At 40.7% G+C, this 22,311-nt stretch overlaps 1 protein-coding gene across 9 annotated transcripts in view; it reads right to left on the reverse strand.

Moving 5' to 3' along the window:
* FOXP1 (forkhead box P1) overlaps nucleotides 1–22,311 on the reverse strand; it is a 596,348-nt gene that overhangs the window by 547,625 nt on the left and 26,412 nt on the right. The window contains exon 1 of one of the 9 annotated variants that reach the window (XM_067755195.1): nucleotides 6,919–7,159. The exons of the other annotated variants lie outside the window; for them this stretch is intronic. The gene's annotated coding sequence lies outside the window, so the exon portion shown is untranslated. Of the gene's footprint in view, nucleotides 1–6,918; nucleotides 7,160–22,311 lie in introns of those variants that run through there. 9 annotated transcript variants of the gene reach the window in all.

The following is a 22,311-nucleotide window of genomic DNA, read 5'->3' on the forward strand; positions in this document are numbered from 1 at the left end:
CAGCTGATCTAGGGTCAAAAGGTGGCTGAGGGACTTCCCTGGTGGTGCAGTGATTAACAACCCGCCTGCCAATGCAGGGGACACGAGTTCGAGCCCTGGTCTGTGAAGATCCCACATGCTGTGCAGCAACTAAGCCCGTGTGCCACAACTACTGAGCCTGCGCTCCAGAGCCCATGAGCCATAACCACTGAGCTCGCGTGCCACAACTACTGAAGCCCGCGTGCCTAGAGCCCGTGCTCTGCAACAAGAGAAGCCCCTGCAGTGAGAAACCTGTGCACCACAGCGAAGAGCAGCCCCCGCTCGCCACAACTGGGAAAAGCCCATGCATAGCAACGAAGACCCAATGCAGCCAAATAAATAAATAAAATAAATTTTAGAAAGGAAGGTATGGGCTTCCCTGGTGGCGCAGTGGTTGAGAGTCCGGCTGCCGATGCAGGGGACACGGGTTCGTGCCCCGGTCCGGGAAGATCCCACATGCCGTGGAGCGGCTGGGCCCGTGAGCCATGGCCGCTGAGCCTGCGCGTCCGGAGCCTGTGCTCCACCACGGGAGAGGCCACAACAGTGAGAGGCCCGCGTACCACAAAAAAAAAAAAGGTGGCTGAGGCGTCACCTTTCCAGAAGAAGTGAGTCACGAGGGAAGTCTGAAAGGGAGGCCAGGTGGCAGATTTATTTTTCCCAAGGCTCAACGTGGGTACTGGGTTATCAATATGGAAGAGAGCATTAGAAGAGAAGAAAGGAAGGGGCCAAACCAGAGTAACTGGAGGATGCAAGATACCTGAAGGCACCGAAGGCACTCGGTGGGGATCAGCAGGAGGGGATCAGCACAGCTAGAAAGGGTTAGGCTGCATGACTGCTCCGCAGGGCACAGGCAGGGGGATGGTGCACAGCTGTTAGAGAGGATGGGTTCTGGAACCCACTGGGGTCGTGGCCCAGGCTTGTGCGACTTGCTGCAGCCTCAAACTCTCAATTGCTTCGTCTGGGAAATAGGTAAGAGAATCATACCTCCCTCACGAGGCTACTGAAACTCATTTAAAGCTCATTTTTAGCCCAGGGGTCAGCCATGTACCAGCCTAATGGCCAAATCCCTATGACCACGTGCTTTCTACAGCCTGCAAGCTAGGAATGACTTTTACACTCTTACGTGGTGGGTAAAAATTAAAATAATAATATTTAGTGATGTGTGAAAATCACACGAAATTGACACGCAGCGTCTGTAAATCAAGTTTTATCAGAACACAGCCACACGCTCATGCATTCGTACACCGTCTACAACTACTCTCAAACTACAAGGGCACAAGTTAGAGAGTGCAGAGCCTGTACAGTCGGCAAAGCCTGAAATACTGACGCTCTGGCCCTTCACAAAAACATTAGCCGACACTTGCACCAGCTGATAGGAAGCATTCAATAAGTGTTAGCTGTGCCTCACGTTATAAGTAAGGAAATCCAGACAGTGAGATACTGAAATCTTTTTATTGAGATATAATTCCCATACCATAAAATTCACCCTTTTAAATGATGCGGCTGAACGATTTCTAGTATTTTCAGAGCTGTGATACCAACCCCGAACCTATTTAGAACATTCTTACCACCCCGAAAAGAAACCCTGTAAGCCTTCAGCTGTCACCCTCCATTCCCCCTTCTCGTCAGCCCCCAGCAACCACTAATCTGCTCTCCGTCTCTATAGATTTGGCAATTCTGGACATTTCACGTAAACGGAATTCTACAATATGTGACTTTTTGCGTGGCTTTTTTTCCGTTAGTATAACGTTTCAAGGTTCCTCTATGTTGTTGCATGTATCAGTACTTCAACCCTTTCTATGGCTCAATATTATTCCATGGTATATCCATTGCACATTTTCTTTATCTGCTCTTCAGTCCATGGACATTTGGGTTGTTTCCACTTTTTTGGCTATCAAGAATAATTCTCCTATTAACCCTGATGTACATATTTTTGTCCCGGCATGATTTCATTTCTCTTGGTTACACACCAAAGAGTAGAATTGCTGGGTCGGATGGTAACTGCTTAACATTTGAGGAACTTCCAAACTGTTTTCCAAAGCGGCTGAACCATTTTACAGTCCCACCAGCAATGTACAAGGGTTTCATTTTCTCCACATTTTCACCAACACTTGTTATTGTCCGCCTTTTTGATGATAGCCATGCCAGTGGGTGCAAAGTGGTATCTCATTGTGCTTTTGATTTTCATTTACCTAGTAACTAATGATGTTAAACATCTTTTCATGTGCTTGTTGGTCATTTGTTTATCTTCTTTGGAGAAATGTCTGTACGAATCTTTTTGCACATTTCTTAATTGGGTTGTCTTTTTAATGCTGAGTTTTAAGAGTCCCTTATATATACTGGATACTAGACCTGTACCAGATAAGTGATTTGCAAATACTGTCTCCCATTCTGTGGGCAGTCTTTTCACATTCTTGATAGTATCCTTTGAAGCACAAGAGCTTTTAATTTTGATCAAGTCCAATTTATCTATTTTTTCTTTTGTTGCTTGTGCTCTGGTGTCATATCTAAGAAAATACTGCCTAATCCAAGATCATAAAGATTTACTCTTATGATTTCTTCTAAGAGTTTTATATATTGAGCTCTTACGTTTAGGTTTTTGATGCATATGCTGTGATACAAGGGTTCACCTTCATTCTTCAGCACAGAGGTATCCTGTTAACCCTGCACCATCTGTTGGAAAGACTATTCTTCCCCCCTCCTCCCAACTGAATTAGTTTGGCACCCTTGTTGAAAATCAAGAACATAAATGTAAGGGTTTATTTCTGGACTCCCCATTCTACTCCACTGATCTACATGTCTACCTTTATTCCTAGTACCACACTTTCTTGATTAGTGTAGCTTTGTAACAGGTTTTAATAATAGGAAGTGTTAAGTCTTCAAACTTTGTTCTTTCTCAAAGGGTACGTGGCCATTCTGGATAACTTGCATTTCCATATGACATTCAGGATCAAATCATCAATTTCTGTCAAAAAGAAGACATCCAGGACTTTGATAAGGACTGCTTTGAATGCGTACAACAACTGGGGGGAGTACTGCCATCACAACAATACTAAGACCTCTGGTCTGTGATCACGGGATATCTTTCCATTTATTTAGGTCTTTTGAATTTCTTTCGACAATGTTTTGTAGTTTCAGAGTATCAATTCTGGACCTCTTTAATTAAATATGCAGGCATACCTCATTTTATTGTGCCTCGCTTTATTGTGTCTTTTACAAATTGAAGGTCTGCGGCAACCCTGCACCGAGCAAGCCAATCAGTGCCATTTTTCCAACAGCGTTTACTCACTTCATATCTCTGTCCCACATTTTGCTCATTTTCGCAACATTTCAAACTTTTTCATTATTAGTATGTTTATTACGGCGATCTGCGGTCAGTGCCCTTTGCTGTTACCAGTGCAACTGTTTTGGGGCACCACAAACCACTCCCATATAAGACAGTGAACTTAATCCATAAATGCTGTGTGTGCTCTGACGGCTCCAATGACCCACTGTTTCCCTGACTCCCTCCCTCTCCTCGGGCCTCCCTATACCCTGAGACACAACAATATTGAAATGAGGCCAGTTAATAACCCAACAATGGCCTCTTCACGTTCAACTGAAAGGAAGAGTAAATCAGTGCTGCAAACTTCACCGTTGCCTTATTTAAGGAATTCCCACAGCCATGCTAACGTTCAGTAACGACCACCCTGATCAGTCAACAGCCATCGAGGTGGAGTCAAGACCGTCCACCAACAAAAACATTATAACTCTCTGAAGGCTCACATGACGGTTAGCATTTTTTTTAGCAATAGTGCATTTTAAAATTAAGGTGTGTACATTTTTTTTAGACATAATGCCACGGCACACTTAGACTACAGTATAGTGTAAACATAACTTCCATACACACTTGGAAACTGAAATATTCGTGAGGCTCGTTTAATTGCGATAGTTACTTTACTGTGCTGGTCGGGAACCAGACCCGCAATATCTCTGATGTCTGCCTGTATTACTAAGTAAGTTTTGATGCTAAAGTAAAAGGAATTATTTGAAATCTTTTGATTAATATAAATTGTAACTTGAAATTGTAGAAAGTGATAGGTGAGTGTGCAAGAAACAAGGACAAAAGCTGAAGAGAAACAGAAGTAAAAACACAGCTAGATTTCAAGAAGGTACAATGTGTCAGCCTCCAAGGTCCTTGTGGGCAGGCACAGCATCTGTCTTGTTCATCCTGTACACCGAGCACATAGTAGGCGCTCAAGAAACACCTGAATGAATAAAGTTCTTAACACTAATAGAAAGTATTTATTCTGTGTTTCTTACTTTAGGCAATAAATATGCCTTTAAAAATTAGTTTTTTCGGGGCTTCCCTGGCGGCGCAGTGGTTGAGAGTCCGCCTGCCGATGCAGGGGACATGGGTTCGTGCCCCGGTCTGGGAGGATCCCACATGCCGCGGAGCAGCTGGGCCCGTGAGCCATGGCCGCTGAGCCTATGCGTCCGGAACCTGTGCTCCGCAACGGGAGAGGCAACAGTGAGAGGCCCGCGTACCGCAAAAAAAAAAAAAAAAAAAAATTAGTTTTTTTCAAGGCAGAGATCGGTTCTAATGCTATGGATTACAGATATTACTGACTATCATGAGAAAACACTTTCACAGGCAAGAGAACAAGTTAGGTGAGAACCAGCCCCACCCCCGTCCCCGCCACTGAACAAGCTCTCCTTTAGTTTTTCCTGCTAAGAAGCTGAAGAAAATGTCACTAGACAAGGATGAGAACAGGGTGAGTAGTGGAGGAAGCCCTGAGCATTTTGCAAACAGCACTGGTTCTCTTGACAACAATGTAAACAATGTATAAGGACACCCAGAGTTAAAACAAAGAATGCTTCCGAGGGTGCCAGAGGGGCGAAAGAGGGAGGAGGGGGGAGAAAGAGGGAAGCCAAGAAGCAGGAACCAATCTACTCTGTAGGAGGAAAAGCTGACACTCAAGGCTAAATATGGTATTCATCCCTACTATAATAGTGGATACTCAATTCAAATAATAAACTTTCACTACGGACAAGCCTACTTTCACATGGTCTGCTGTGCTGACACCATGCTAAGTGTCTCTTGTACGTAATCGCGTTAACTTCTTAGGGAGGTTCTGAGGCAAGTACTACTATTATCACCGTTACAGACCAGACAGAACAGAGACCCAGAGATGCTAGGTTAACCTACCCAAGGCTTCACATCTCCCAAAGGCCACAGCTAGTTTTTCAACCTAAGTCGCATAAATCCAAACTATCACACAAGGTATGCAAACAGATAAACATACTGTACACACTTACTCAAAAGTGTAGCAAATATCTGATACCTTGATACAGTTACTAAGTTGAATATCTCATACTAGTTACAAATTTGACTTCCAACAGAAATCAAAGCTTAGAAGGAGACAACTGTCCTTACTCTTTTTTAGGCCAGCAAGGCACCATGAAACACGTAACAAAAAGCTCGCAAATGTCTTGCCATTAAAACCACACATATTACGAAGCCTCAGATTATGTTGTTTCCTGCAGCCCTTGGGGGAATGCTGGGTTTGAGTTCTGGATCTGTCTTAAACCGGATATGTAACTTTGGAAATGTCCCTCGCCTTAGTAAATTGCCCTGCCCTAATCTACGAGGCCACTGCCAAGTCTATGACTCTACCAGTTCACTCTTCTTCTAAGCTTTCAACCATTAGGTAGTCAACTTTCATTGTACACATATTTACAAGCGTTTCAAACTCACTGGTCAATTGCAATGTTCAGCCCAGGGTAAGTGGGAAGAAGTATATTTGGGCACATTTAAAAGCGCCCTTGATCAGAAAACCGTTTCTCAAGAAAAGAAAAGATGGGTGTGGGGATTGGGTGGGTGGGGAGATGTGCTTTGATAAAGTGCATCTTGGGCCCCTTCTCCCCTGCCTGGTCCATATTCTAAATCATTTCCTTGCTTTCACATAGTAAATTTTCTGCTAGATGTCTAGATATGCTGGGGATCAGGTTACAGTGTGAAGGACGAAAGATAAAAACAATCTGCATACTTCCATCTGGCTCTTCAGAACAAAGTCTAGAGACTTGAAACGTGAGGAGAGAAGCATGCCACTCTAGCTGCACAGCATATACGGCAAAATGTCACGGAAACAAATCTTTCAAGAGAATCAGAGATGCTGGAATGCGTAATTAACCAAAATTTACTCTGAGAGCCTTGGAGGGAAAAAAAAAAAACAAAGTAAGATCTGGGTACGAAACACAATGTTGCCTCTATTACAAGTGGATGCAAGTTGAGAACAGACCACTGTATCAGAAAATCCATCCTGTGGAGATGCTATTCTTACTGTCGCCAAATGACTCCTTTAAAAAAAAAAAAAAAGACCACCACCAAACTTCTCTATATTTATCAATACGGTCTTGCCTAGTTTTTAGGACTCAAAAGTCAACACTTGAGGCTTGATTCGTGTCAAACTATTCCTAAGCCACATGGCAGGGGGCCACGCAAGACGGATTTTCAATATAAAACAAACCAAAAGGTCCAATACAAACACGGGCTTTCCAATATATAAAATTTAAAAAAAGCCAGGGCCTGTGCAGAAAACATTAAACTGGTTTATATATCAAAATCATGAGGTTTAAGCAGAAACGCAGCATTAAAATAATTTACAAAACGGCTCAACGATGAACATTTTCCTCCACGAAAAAACAACACCCTTAATGTTTTTCATATGGCGCATAAATTTTACAGTACCTACAGGAATATTTTCATTGGTTACACCAACACCATAGGTCTTTTTAAGCTCTTAGGCATATTACGATTCTCGCCTTTTTATAGCATTTTTGTTGTTGTTTGCACCCAACGTAATAAGCTTTTGAGAACAAGACACAAACCACAATAAAAAGGGGGAAGAAAAGGACTACCCTTTGTAGCTTCAACTTTCACGAGGGGTGGAGGAGGAGAGAGCTTCAAACCGAGTTTTTATAGCCGCTATCTTGATGCAATTAGTGTAAAATAATTGTCTGCACAGGCCAAAGAAGAGGCTAAGTTGAGGCACTTGAACGCCTTCCCGAAAATGATTTCCCTGCCTCTCCCTTCAGCCTGCTGCAACAGATGTTGGCTGTTAAGCCGCGCAGACGACACAGTTCATGACTCTTCTAAGACGGCTGTGTGCCACATCTGCAGTTGATGAAATGGAGAGCAGAAGTGTGGCAGACACACAGAGGGGAGTGCCAGCGAGGCAGGCAGGCGCAGGCTGGGCCGGAGGAGCTGTCTTGAAGGCTGGCCTAAAAATAGACACGCGCTCACACGCCTCCACCCTCCGCATCCAACCTCATAAAACCGGGCCTGCCTGTCCTATTATGGAGTCAGCCTATGGCAGACACTTCCTGCATCCAAGTCGGGCTGCGGATACCGCGAGAGCGGCGAGGCGGGAGTGGAGGGAAGCAGGCTGTGCAGCATCCTCAAACTGCAGCTTCGCTCTCTGAGCCTCGGTAGGACTGGGCTGCGGTCCAAGTTCAGCTGGGCCCCCAGAGAAAGGCAATGCTTGTGTTTAGCCCGCACAATACTGACATAACATTAACAGATTTACATATGCAAAACTGTGAAGCAACAGGCATTCCCCCTCAATTGACCCACAGCTTGTAGTGTCTGCCGAGTTATTCCCCGCTTCGGCTCTGTAACCAAGTGGGCGGCATGCGAATACCATCTGGGTACCACTTATTGAAAACTGGCAGTCGTTCTGTAATAGGCAAGCTGGCAATAAGAGAGAAGGGAATAAATTGCATCATTTAGTTAACATCCACTTGCTTTGTGGCTGTTAAAACCCATGACTGAATAATAATTTGGTTATTTCTTTTGCCAGAAACTGCCGTCAGCCAAATCGTACTACGCATGCTTGCAGAAGTTGAGTTGCAAAATTTCCACTTGAAAAGGGATTGAGGAGGGTCAGGGCGAAATGGGCACCAAGCTCTGGTTGTGAACAGTGGTGACTCCGGCTGCATGGTATCCCTGTGTCCTTCAAGTGTTCTCGTCACCCCAGATGTGGTCAACACCAAGCCCTGGTCGGCTACCCGGCCACGCTGAGCCACAGCACCGGGCTGGGATACGCGGTAGTGCCCCAAAGATGCGCAGACTCAAGGGCGTGTGAGACAGGCGACATCTACGTGGCTCTCCGCTGGCCATGGTGCAGATGTGGCCAGGCAAGTCTTGTCTGGAGCTGACATTCCCTAGTCTCTGCCTCAGAACCAAGTGGGTGAGCAGACTCATAGGAAACTGAGTGCTACCTGCCTGGGTCCCCTAATTCTACACCTAGAGCAGTCAGGCAGCATGTTTCTTTCTGGTTTACTCAACTGCTTCCAATCTGACTAACAAAGGGAGTGCCAGAACCCTTCGACCGCCACATAAAGGTACATGCGATCTTTAGGAAAAGCCCACGTGTCTTAAATGGTTCTCTTTTCAATATATTTGTAAAGATATCAAATCTTATTTACTATATACTGTGTGTGCATGTGTGTGCGTATTCACACACACACATATATATACACACACACACTTACTACTTTTCATGTCTTTTAGGAAAATCAGGACTGAAATATGCGAAAGAGACCAATGTTAGAGCAATTTTTTTAAAGCTTTATTTTAAAATTGCCATCTTTTAATTACCTACATCTTTATTAACTGCTGCGGCATTGGTCACTTACACATACTTCAGCCTTGATACTCCTCCAAGACACAGAAAAAGAAAGGAAGGAAATGGAAAGAAACAAAAGGAAAAACTGGATCAAAAAAAGGGAAAAGCAGCAAAGAAAAGACATGGAAATACTACAAGTGAACAGAGTTTGTCCCATAAAATAAAAAAAGGAAAAGGAGGTCCTCTGCCCTGATGTTAATGGCAAAAATACATGTTTACGAAACCAAACCCGAAGCTCTCCTTACTTCTGTATTTGAAAAGAAAAGGCTAAACAATCGTTCAAAGCCCCAAACAAATTAAAGACCACTCGATTTTATAAACGGATTGGTCTTTCTGAAAATAACACTGTTGGCTGTTTGTACATTAAAGCAGGCAGAATCTGATCACCACGGCGGAGGAGAGAAAAAGAAGGCAGGGCCAAACTGTTACATATTTTATAAACCACAACATTTGTAAGTCACCACATGTTTAAATGAAACTCGGGTCGTAGTTATTTTCAAGGGAATGACGATAGACGGGAAAGATAATAGAGTTTTTTCCTCCCAGATTCAGCTTACGATTGTAATCTTACCTTGCTATAAACAGCTTACAAAGCAAAGACTAACTCACTTGTGTATCTAAAGATATCAAAAGATGTTAGGACTACAAAGCAGTAGGCTGCACATGCTCCTTGAAAGGATGATAAAGAAAATGATATTTCCAAGTGGCTGAGCTTATAATCAGTTTGCTAAAAAAAGCAAAATAGCTATTCACACACACACAAGTGCACACAGGGACGTACACATCCTCCCACCACCACAATAAAATGAGCAAGCGGTCATGGAAGTATCACTGACCTGAGTGTCAAGAGAACTGGTTTTCACCAGAGCTCTGCCACTTTCTAGCTGTGTGACCTCAGGCAAGTCCCCATGTCTCTGGGCCTGATTTTCTTTTCTTGGAAAAGACTGATGTGTAACAAGGACAGGGTTAGAATTCCCCCAATCTAAAATAATGGTTTTCCTAACAGCTCTCCGATGCCTATTTATCATGACAAAATGTGAATCCTTCCTATGAAAATAAATGAACCCAAGTTCCACAGGATTTCCAAATTACTCTCATTTTACTCTGCAAATTACACTTAGGGTAAATATTGCTGGGGTTTTTGTTTGTTTTTAAAAGTACACATGTTGAAGGACCGAATTGCCTTAAACAAATATTTATCTTCCAGAACGTTATATGTTCCTCAGCATTTGTTTAAAATCCAAAAAGTTTCCAGTAACTGAAAGATTTCCATTTAATTCGCAATTCCTTAATAAATAAATATAATACAAAGTTAACCTACACAGCCCGTCACTTTGGCAATAGGTAGGAATCAAGAGTTAAAAGTCTAAAGCACCTACAACCCAAACATGGTTCGGTCCCACGTAAGATTTTGGAAAACAGTGCATCCCCAGGAAACGTATTTTTAAGCGCGGGTCACATCTACTGTCAACGCAGCCTATTTAAAAGTACCCATTCTCTCCTTGTTGATTTCCACTGTTGTACTCCTCCGAAATTCTTCCACCAATGAACCATGGCACGGTTTTCCCTAAAACGCTTCAAGGGGTGCATATGTCCTGGCAAAAGACCAAAATTCCAGGCCACATCAGCATTTTCCACTTAACCCTAACCAACTCCATTGGCTTTCAGACGTGGAAACAACGTGACTGACCTTTGGGCCGTGGGCTGTGTGTACACAGGTTTCCCCAGGAGCAGGTATACATTGGCGCTAACCCACGCGGCGCCCTGCATGAACAACTTCTCCCCCTCCGACGTCCAAGCGCAGACGTTCACAAGCCAGACGGCGAGGGTTAGCGGTCAGTGGCCAGGAAAGAGAGTGAAGGTAACTGGTCCATGAGACGCAGGAATTCCCACTTTGGCCTCATTAGCAAGAGGGCTGAGCCGCCAAGACTAAAGTTAACATTAGCCAAATACACCTGGCTAATCTTGTGAAGAATAAAGATTTGCTCATTAACTCAGCTTACAAAGGTGTGACCTACAAACCTGAAGACCTATTTTCAGGTCCTTAATGGTACTAATTTTGTGATCAAGTTACAAATTCCATGTGGTTCTTCACAAGGTCCCTATAAAGAGACTTTTGACGTTGGACAGTGATCCTTCTGCCATCACTCACACACACACACCCCCCAGTGCCACCATACAGGCCCGCAAGGCTGAAAAGAGTCCATCCAGAAAAAGGAAAGGTATCCTTCCAGCGCGGGTGTACGTTACCTGACGCCCACACGCTGCTGTTGAGACAGCGGAGTGCACCCCCAATGCCTCGTGGAATGAATGGCACCAGCGCCAAGGCCACTCCCTGCTCCCCCAGGGCAGAGAGGCTCCTCCGCGCATTCCCAAGAGGCTCCTGGACGGGCAACAGTCAGGGAGCGGCCGAGTCTCTGCGGCCCCCTCTCTTCTGGGTGATGACGGCAATGATGGTAATTCAGCCTGCGAGCACCACCCAGTTACCACCAGGGCCCAGCACGGGCTCGTCCTCTTAGCTTTCAGCTAAAGAGAAAATTTCAGGATCCATTTTCATCGGGAGCTTAGGGAAGGAGGGAAGGAAGGAAAGAAGGAAGGAAGAAAGGGAGGGAGGGAGGGAGGGAGGAAGGAAGGAGAAAACAAGGAAGAGACAGAGATGGAAAGATGGAGAGAGAGATGGAGAGAGAAAGGGACGGAAAGGCTGCTGTGGGGGAGAGACAGGAGACGAGGCGGGAGGAAGGAAACTGCTCGCCATGAAGACAAAACAAATTGCGAAATCTAGAAATAAATACTCGTGGCTGGATTCCAACACAACTGGTTTTTGCTGTCAGTTTGAGGAAATAAAACTCTTATCAAAGGCAAAAAGGTTCAAGGGGAATTGAATATAGCTGGGCTTTACATAAACTAAAAATTACAGGTTTCTACAACCATTTGGATCGGGCAACGCTCCTCTCCCCAGCAGTTTAGGTTTTCACCCCCTTCCCTCTGCATTTTTGACACTGTGAGGATTCCAGAATGGAACCAGAGCAGCCGCAAGCGACCAGCTCAAAGCACACAAGGCGCAGGGCTGGAGAGCAGGTTTGTGGAAACCCAGAGAAAACGCTCTTTATTTGAGGAAAGAAGAGGTTGGCAGGTAGACAAACATTTCAGGCCTTAGCCAGGTGCATGGCTGGGGTGGGGTGAGGGTGAGGCCCAGACGAGCCCCGTGGGCCCCTGTGTTCCTATGCACCCAGGTCAACATCCTTTTCTTTAAATGGCTCTGAAAGCCACCGAGGAAGTCCAGTTACCCAGCAAGGGCCACTCAGAGCCACAATTAAGGAGCAACACATGCATTTTCTTCCTTTTGCCACATCAAAAGGCAAGTTGCTGCTCTTAGGGCATGAGACAGAGATGAATATAGATTAAAGACACAAGAAGTTCTCGCGGAGGAGTGTTATTTCTGACACAAGTACCCAACACCCTCCTCAACCAAACACCTGGCTGGCTGCTTATCAGTAGCATATGAAGTGTTCTAGCACATTCCAGCAAGGTCCAGAGAGAGACAGCAGACAGCTGCTGGACTTCTCAACCCTTGGCTGGTCGTCATCACCTCCCATATTTACAAGGTCTTCTGGCAACACACGTTTGACCCCCTGTTGTATTCATCTATATTAACTGGAAGAAAAGATCTAAGGTTTCCTCTTCAAATCAGAAAAGGCCTCTTCGACCAAATGGACTTATCCAGTCCCAGGGGAGGGGCCAGGAAAAACAGCCAATTTCGTACGAGGCCAAAGGGCGGCCTGGAAAAGTGAACAGGGAGAGAGGATGAGGCAACCCCGCAGTTCCTTGTCTGCTGGGGCCTCTCAGTGTGGCTCCCTTCTTTGTTTGGAAGAGATCTGAATTCCAGCACAGAGGGCACACCCGTGGGTAAACACACACTGGAAAATGTGACTGATGTGCAGATTAGACCACTGATCACCACCACCCGTGTGCATGTTTAAAAAGAAAATTAGCCCTATTAAGTTAAAGGCTCATGCGAGTGCAGGTTAAATAAGCAGTGAGGGCAAGATCCTACCTCTAGTTCAAAACTAACACACACACACGTGCACACACAACACACCAGAAGTTCTCATTTTGAGATACGAAATTATTTTCCTCCCCAAGAGCGTCACGAAAGTAACAGGCTATAATAATGCAATATAGGTACTTGCCCCTCTCCTCCAGTTCTCTTTTTTACTTATTCCTTACTCTATATTCCCTACTCCCCTCAAACTAGACTTGGCCTCTATTGGTCCACGAGAAATGAGGCAAAAGTCAAAACAAAAAGCCGAAGCGAGTACTGGCAATAATCACTCACATTTAACCAGCACTTGCTATGTAAAACTACTCACACTATTACTAGTGTGTTTAATTTGTATTACACTGACGCCTTTCATTAGTACGAGATCATAATGAGATGAATCGGCCCGTTTTACAGATTTAGAAACTAAGGCAAAGTGTTTAACTAACTTATCCAAGGTCACAAAGTCAGTAAGAGGCAGGGCCGGAATTCAAACCCAAGCAAGTTAACACCACTGCACCATACTGCCTCAAAGATGTATTAACCGAAGAAGTTAATTTTTGACTTTTGAGTTACTAAGGGTCCATAAGTTAGTTATACATTGGATTCCCAAAGTTAATGTTAACTTTGTGAGATTTATGCACTGACTTTATACATGATACGACGCAAATCTTAGCAACATACCAAGCTTCCGCCACTTACAGTTAACAAGGGAAAGAATAACAAATTAAGTGTCCTTCTCTCCCAGCTAGTGTTTCTTCCACGGCAACACCTCAGCACTCAGCTAGTGTTTCTTCCACGGCAACACCTCAGCACTAGTCTTCTATCTCATCCCCGACTTCTGTACTAACTGAAAATGGATATTTCTAGATCCTAAAACAAATGTGTTTTAATAATCTATATCCAGAATATTTTCTTTCACAGATGAGATACGATAATGGGAATAAAATCGCTTCTCAGGTTGGACTCTAACTTTTAATCTTCAGATGAACTGAACCTTACTAACAGCCCTTTAAGATGGAAGAAATGGTAAATTATATTACAGAATGCTCCAACTCCGAAGTTGCGCACTGCTCCCCACCCACTGCTCCCTGGTAAACTTCTAAACACTTTACGCCTCTTTGTATTTAGAACACACCTTTCTAAAGCTGGAAGCTAACTGCATATAAAAAGATTTTGGGGGGAGGGGGTGGGAGTGGGATGGATTGGGAGTTTGGGATTAGCAGATGCAAACTATTATATACAGAATGGATACGTAACAAGGTCCTACTGTACAGCACAGGGAACGATATTCCATATCCTGTGAAAAACCATAATGGAAAAGAATATGAAAAAGAATGTAGATACATATCTAAGTGAATCGCTTTGCTGTACAGCAGATATTAACCCAACACTGTAAATCAACTATACTTCAATGAAATAAGTTTTTAAAAATAGTTAAATAAATAATAAAGTGTCTGCATGTCCACAGGACCTCGGTAACTGCAAAAACAAAAAAAACATTTTTTCAAAGACACCTTTTATTTTAAAAACTATACTACCAATGTAATATACTTACCAATGTAAGTTCATTGTATGAAAGCGTTTCAAACAGAGCATAAATGAATCAAAAGAAAGAGTGCTGGGCTTCCCTGGTGGTGCAGTGGTTGAGAGTCCGCCTGCTGATGCGGGGGACACAGGTTCGTGCCCCGGTCCGGGAAGATCCCACGTGCCGCGGAGCGGCTGGGCCCGTGAGCCACGGCCGCTGAGCCTGCGCGTCCGGAGCCTGTGCTGCGCGACGGGAGAGGCCACAACAGTGAGAGGCCCGCGTAACGCAAAAAAAAAAAAAAAAAAAAGCAAGAGGGCTCCTCTTACTCCCCCAGCCCTTAACACAGTTTATTCTCAGCAGCGGCCACATCCTTAGTGTCAGTGATGGCACAAAGGGGGGGAGGGGCTGCATAACCTGAGCTCTCCCGAATCCCACTACCTACCCTCACCCCCAACACCCACCAAAGTAAAATGATTGTAAATCACACAGGAAGCTGATCGAGAGCACAAACCCTTGAACAAGACTGTCTGGGTTTGAATCCTATCCCCTCCACTTACTAGCTGTTGGACCTTGAACGAGTAAGTTACATAGCCTCTCCAGGCCTCAGTTTCCACGTGTGTAAAGTAAGGATGACAGCAGTACTTACCTCACTGAGTCATGGTAGACAGGTAAATTAATTACCTGAGCTAATACTTATAAAGCGATTGTAATAAGGGCAGGCCCACAAGCTCTGTTTGCTGTCTTTTAAATATATATATATATATACTTTTTTTTTTTGCGGTATGTGGGCCTCTCACTGCCGCGGCCTCTCCCGTTGCGGAGCACAGGCTCCGGACGCGCAGGCTCAGCGGCCATGGCTCACGGGCCCAGCCCCTCCGCGGCATGTGGGATCCTCCCGGACCGGGGCACGAACCCGCGTCCCCTGCATCGGCAGGCGGACTCCCAACCACTGCGCCACCAGGGAAGCCCTAAGTATATTTTTTAAATAAATTAATATCCGGTGAATAAAAAGCAACACCATAGAAGCATGTGCCTAAAAGTGTTCAGGCAACTTAATTTATGAAAATAAGAAAACTATTAGGAAGAGAGGAAAACAGATTCTGCTTCTATAAATCTACAAGTATCCCACTTACGGGTATACAGAGTTCATTTTTATCAGTCTCCATCTTGGATTTTTGGTTCAAATTATAATGAGCAGTCCCAGATCAGCTCATACATTCGAAGACCAGGTAAAGAAGTGCATTTTTCTAGCTTTCTGTACTCACTATATTGTTACTACTCTATACCACGCAGTTGAGGTAAAAGCAGGGGGCTTGCTATGCAACTACAGACCCTAGACCCCCTTCAAACAGAATGTACTCTGCAGCTCCTCAATAAACAAGATGAGCTGCCATTGTCGGTGTGTTTCCTCCCAGACTTTTTAGATCCTTGGATTTTTCTCAAGAGACAAATTATATAACTAGAGACACAAAAACTCCTGCTCACTTCAAAAATATTACCAACAAACATTGAAAAAGTTGTTTTCTCTAATATTTATGCACTTCAGAGTGAGATTCTGAGAAGAATAACGGCTGAAATGGACAGCTTCAGTGTTGTTTGGCCCACGTGTTCCAGCTTAAACTCTCAAAGGAGTAAATATAAATTTTTCCAACGAAAACAACTGCTACAGCATAAAACTATCAGGCTCTATCCACAACAACATTCTATAAAATGTCAAGTCAGTTATAGGAGTAAAGTGTGCTATAAAACAAAATGACATAAATTACAGTATATTTTTATTTGTTGAGTCTGAACACAATGACATATAACTATCTTTCCCCAAAAATACTAGTGGGATTACTCAAATTCAAGGGTAGGGCATAAAGAATTATTTTCCTCTTTGGTGAGTGGCGTTTCCTTGGTCAAAAGAAAATCTTAGAAGCTAAATAGAAACCAAAGTAATAAATGTGGCAGTGACCTGCACGGAAAGATGACAAAGGTTACAGCCACAATTCACATGCATAATATTCCAGGATCCTCAAGTTATAGTTTAGATTATATATATATATATATATATATATTCCTAAGAAAGAAATATTCTATCTTTAGTTATTTGTTTGAATGGAATTTTGCATTTCCATTCAAAAATCAATTATAACTGTTTTGGGGGGGAAATATGCAAAAATACAGAAGGAATCATTGCTACATATGAGCAGCTAATTATAAATTCTGATGTAATGAAACTGCCTCAGATATAAAACCTTTAATTTTTTGATCTCTACCATCAATGACTAGGCTTCTAGTACAATTCAGGTGGAAATAATTCAAAGGATAGGATATACTGTTAAGGCATATCCCCTGAAGTTCTTCCATATTACTGAATCCTATCAAATGTATCACCTCTAAACCATTCCATCTCAGAAGTGTTTAAGTACTCAGCATTTAGTACGTTTATTTTACTCTAACTCTGCAACAGTATTCTACAAAGCATGTATTCGTCCTTTACTAAATGTCTATCTCTGTGTGAAGAAGGCATGGAGATACAGAGAGAAATAAGACAAAGTCCTGCCCTGGAGAGAGTTAAGTCTAGCCCAAAAGAGAATCACATAAAGTATGAATTATTACCACCGCTATTATTGATCACTTTTCTGTAAAGCAAAACCAATGCAATAAAGCAGGAAAAATAAGTATCGAAAAAGGAGGTAACATTGTTATCTATGAGATGTCAAATGTTGTTTTTTGAAATATAACAATAAAAAAAATAAGCCCTAATAAGAGTCCAATGATGTAATCAAATACAGAGCTATTTACATACCAAAAATAATCAGTAAAATTATATGAAGTATGTTCTACTTTTCCAGGTACAGATATGTAACTACAAAATTTTCATAACAAAAAGGAATATTTGAATAAAAAGATAATTAAATTTAAAAAACTATTTCCTACATGAACAGAAAAGATATCAATTCTTTTGAGACAACTCAGTTATTCTGAATTTCAATCAAAATACATAAGAAAATTATTGTTAAAAAATTTTGAGAGAGTTTAGAAAAATTTTTTTAAAAAGCAAAAATAAGATTTTAAAGTGTACTTAGGATTATGAAACATTTAACATTAAACATATTATAAAGCCATGTAACTAAAACAGCATGGGATTGGGAAAGAAGTAGAAAAATCAAAGAAAATATAATAAGAATATTGATGAGTTATAATAACAGCTATATGCCAAGTGTTTTATATTTAGAATTAACAACTAATTTATCATCCAAATTCACATTCATTTATAATTAACAATAACATAAGCAGAATAATTTTCTTAATAGATGTTCCTATATTTTAATCAGCTTCTTGGTTTTAACTTTTACCACATCACCAATAAATTAGGAAAAATGTTGGTCCTAATATTTTTCCTTATTTCTTAATACTGCCTGCAATATTCTTCTTCAAAGTTGTACTTTATGATCAATAAATATGAATTTCTGATACCTTCAAATGTCAGTATCTCTGGTCCATAATATTGAGAAAATACACTCTCTACAGGCACTGAAGTACCTGTTAGCTACAGCAAATTCCATTAAATGGAGAATATTCTCAATATGATTTTGTATTGCAATGTGCAAATATTGTAGCGCAAATATCGTCAAAGGACATTTTTTTAGTTCCATTCTGAGCACCTTTCTTGGACAAATGTTTTTACGAAACGAATAAATAAATTTGGCTTATGATTCCTTGAAATGTGTGGCCAACTATAGATACTGTAAAATCGCAAGCCTTACCGATTTCATTTCTGTATAGAAGTCACATTATCCGACTTAAAATAGAAGCTTCATCTCCCACTGGTGAAATATGACAAAGCTACAGAATTTTAAAATTAAAACTTACTTTTGAGCTCTCATTATGTAATTTGTTAAGTTATTCCCTTGCGTTTGTAGGGATAAGAATTATAATGCTGTTCCATTTGCAACACTTTTTCCCAATAATTGTAATTTGCTAACAGTTTCCCAAAAAGTTCTGTGTGTGTGTATGTGTGTGTGTGCGTACCCTCCACTCTTTGAGTTATTAGTATATCCAACTGATTTTAAACAAAATGTAACCAAAAGTTAGAGCACTTATTTATAAAAGTTTAATACTATCCTGGAACTCTTACACTGATTTACAAAATAGTTTCTCAAAGTTTCAAACAATTCTGAAATCTAAAGTATTTGTTTGTATCCAGTATTAGCCTCAACTCAAAATTTTTGTAATTTGGTTATCTGTGTATATATAAAAATATTTCTGACTGTTGATATCTACAGCTTCTATTCAAGTGATATATATTTCAAACTGAACATGATTATGAAATATGGGTTCACCACAATCACTTCCAAGCACATATCTCTTCCACAGGTTTATTTAGTAAAAATAGTTTTGCCACCATATATTCTCCACCAAAACTGATATTTATATCATCCCCACAAAAACAGATAATTTTATCTTCAATGTTAGACTCTTTAACAGAAATTCTAATATCATCCATAATAATGTTAGAGGTTTTACCTTCAACAGAAAGAAATTTCAAGAGCCTTACTTTGATTCCCTAAATTGGATGAGAAAAAAAATCTAATTACTATGAAAATTACCCTAACTGATTCCCTATTTCAAGCATCCAATGATACTGATATGAGACTATCATTTACTGTTTATAAAGTATTTGTGTACACACTACAACAATATTAACAGTTATCAATTCACTTCTTGTACATGCTAAAGAAAACACGAATGAAATTAACTTAGAAAAATAGTCATTTGATCTAAATGAAAAGTCATGCTTCACAGAGTGAAATATAAACGCACATTCTGCAGCTGTGTGAGGCCACTGTCTTCTTAAAATAAGTACTAACTTTGAAAAATGTGCAGTATTTTCTTGAAAAAATATATCTCCTTATTTTTCTAAGTTCAATGATTTTACTGTGACACCCAGTAGATGATAAATGTCAAAAACATTTTATGGAAGTAAATGCTCATGGTCAACTTTCTTGAAAATAGAATATCAGTCAGGGACTATTTCATTAAACAAGTTCTGTTTCTTTTTGTTTTGATAATTTCTGGAAGCCCTGTGACATCACGATGCCTTATTACTTTTTTTTTTTTTTTTTTGGTCACATCGCGTGGCATACGGAACTTCCCCGACCAGGGATCGAACCCATGCCCTCTGCGGTGGAGGTGTGGTGTTTTAACCACTGGGTCACCAAGGAAGTCCAAGTGCGGGCTTCTTAAAGCTCTTTGTTGCCAAAAGTGTTTGTTTACAAAATATATTTTTTTAATTTACCGGCTATTAAAAATAAATAATTGTAGATTCATACCATTTAATAAGTGAAAAACCCAAAACAGCTACTGCTGCAAATAAGAACACTCAGACCACTTCCTTACACTCTGCAACATGATTTCTCAGACTCTATTTCCCATATATTTCATGTAAACTAACCTGAAATTTCCGATGTTTCCCCTGACCCAAACCAGATGGAATTATAAGTCCCTAGCCACTCATCCCAGCGCACACATTCCTTGAAACACAGTGGTTAATATGACGGTGCACCCAGAAAGGGTTAGGAGAAGAGAAAAGGGATTATCGCTGGTCAGCTTTCAGAGGTCACTACACAGGCATCTCCCACATTACAAGGTAAGACCACACAGAGGGAGAAAAAGCACATGAAGGTCTACTTATAATAAAGCTTTGTTAAAAAATGAAAAATTTGAGACAAATGTTAAGCTAGATAGGATTCCTGAACAGTAGATATAAAATTAGAAGTATCCCTAACAAACTGATATAAACGGTCACCCCTTTATATCATTATCTTATTTACCCCCTAGAGCATCCCCATTAGATAGTTCCATTACTCCTTCCATTTTCAGATAAGAAAACCATGTTTAGAGCTGTAGAGTAACTTGTCCAGGGCCATAAACCTTATATTGGTGGAACCTAATAACCGGAATCCAAACACACAACTACTATATAATACCACTTCTCTGCAAAATAGAACAGGAAGCATAGAAACAAGCCTTATTTTAAATTACAACTTAGCATACACTAAAGCATTTTTTAAATCAATAATGTATAAGTATTATTCAATAAATAATTCTGGAACCATAAGTTAATTTTTTAACAGTCAAATCAAACCCCTGTCTCACACCGTACACTGAAATAAATTAAGACAGATTGAGAGTTAAATTATTTTTTTTAAAAAGGAGAGAAAAAGAAAAAAGGGAAGGAAGAGAAGAAAGAACTGGAAGAAACCATAAAGCAATGATAAGGAAAACAACGTGTTGGGTGGAAAAATCTAAGTTTTACAGAAAGTCAGAAAACATACATAAAAAAATGAAGAACAAAGATGAGATTAATGATCCTGAAAATACTTTATATAGAATATTTAAAAGGAAAAGAAAATTTGGGAAAAATATTAAAATCCATAATGTAAAAAGGTATCTTATAAGTCAATAATATTAATACAAACATCATATTTTTAACTCAGTATATAATACAAATAGGTAAATCACAGAAGTGCTACAAACAGCCAAAACCCAAAGGATGCAGAAAGAGCCATTTTATTGGTTTTGAAAGAATAGCATGTTACCAGAATTCTATACCATCTTTTGCCTAGAAAACCAATTGTCTATACTAAAAAGGGTGGAGGATTAGTTTATTCAACGTTGGCCCTGCTGCTATGAGGTAGAAAGTACCAAAGCATCTTATGTCAAACAAATTGGTGACACAGCCAAGAGAATGTCGATGTTCACCATCCTTTGATCCAGTAAATCCACTTGCAGAATTTATCCAAAGGAAATCATGAGAGATGCAAATAAATTTATGTACTAGAATGTTAACTGCAGCATTATTTATAGCACCAAAAGCCTCGAAACAATGTAAACGTCCAACAAAAAGAAAAAGGTTAGATAAATTATGGCACAGCATAAAAAGTCATGCTTACAAAGAATATTTAATGACACCAAAAAATGTTCATGATATGTTAATATGTAAGCAGGAAATGAAAGTGTTCAATCTCACCTGCATGTATTTGTTCATACAAATGGAAGAAAGATTAGGTTTAAATATACTAAAGATATTAATATAAACTCTTTTTCTTTTTTTTTTTGGAAACATGTTATCACTGGACCTCAATCTAAAATGGTATTTTTATATTTATACAACTAATTTGTTTATATCCTGTGCATTTTTTAAGATTTATTTTTTATTGAGGTACCATTCGTTTATATGATTATATAAGTTTCCTGTGTACAAAATTATATTTCTGTATACCCTAATGTGAGCTCAACACCAAAAATTTAGTTTCCATCTGTCACCATACTACTGATTCCCTTTACCCATTTTACCCTCTTGCCTGCCCCCTCCCTCCCTAGCCTTCTGGTAACTACTACTCTATTCTCTGTATCTAAGTGTTCATTTTTGTTTCATTTGATTCATTATTTTGGTCTTTTCATTTCTTTTTTTTATATTCCACATATATGTGAAATCATACCGTATGTGTTTTTCCATCTGACTTATTTCACAGAGCATTAATACCCTCAAGGTCCACCCATGCTGTTGCAAACGGCAAGATTTCATCTTTTTTACAGCTGAGTAGTATTCATATACATATATATATATACACACACATACCACATCTTCTTGATCCATTCATCCACTGACAGGCACTAGGTTGTTTCTATATCTTGGCCATTTAAACTCTTTTCTTATGGGTGAGGGCTATACCAGGCAGTTTCATAAAATCACAATTCTCCAAGTTGGGCATATCACAAGAATACCTTTCTGAACATGTAATTGGAGAATTACTAGCTTATTACCACATGGATGGGAGAGGAAAAATTGGAATTCGTAAGATGTATGTCTGGGGGAAAAATAACTAAATGCTGGCATGTCTCCATATTACCTTCCACCCCTGAAAGAGTCAACTTACAACTTTCCCTGAAAAACATCTGATTATTTAAAAAAAGCAAAAAGTCCATTACGTCCGCAAATTATTGTGCACAGCCCAACAGATCAACCCCGCACTTACAGTCCTTAAAGCTATGCAAAAAGCTGT

This window comes from Pseudorca crassidens, chromosome 10 (assembly GCF_039906515.1).
Source record: "Pseudorca crassidens isolate mPseCra1 chromosome 10, mPseCra1.hap1, whole genome shotgun sequence".
NCBI classification, from domain to species: domain Eukaryota; kingdom Metazoa; phylum Chordata; class Mammalia; order Artiodactyla; family Delphinidae; genus Pseudorca; species Pseudorca crassidens.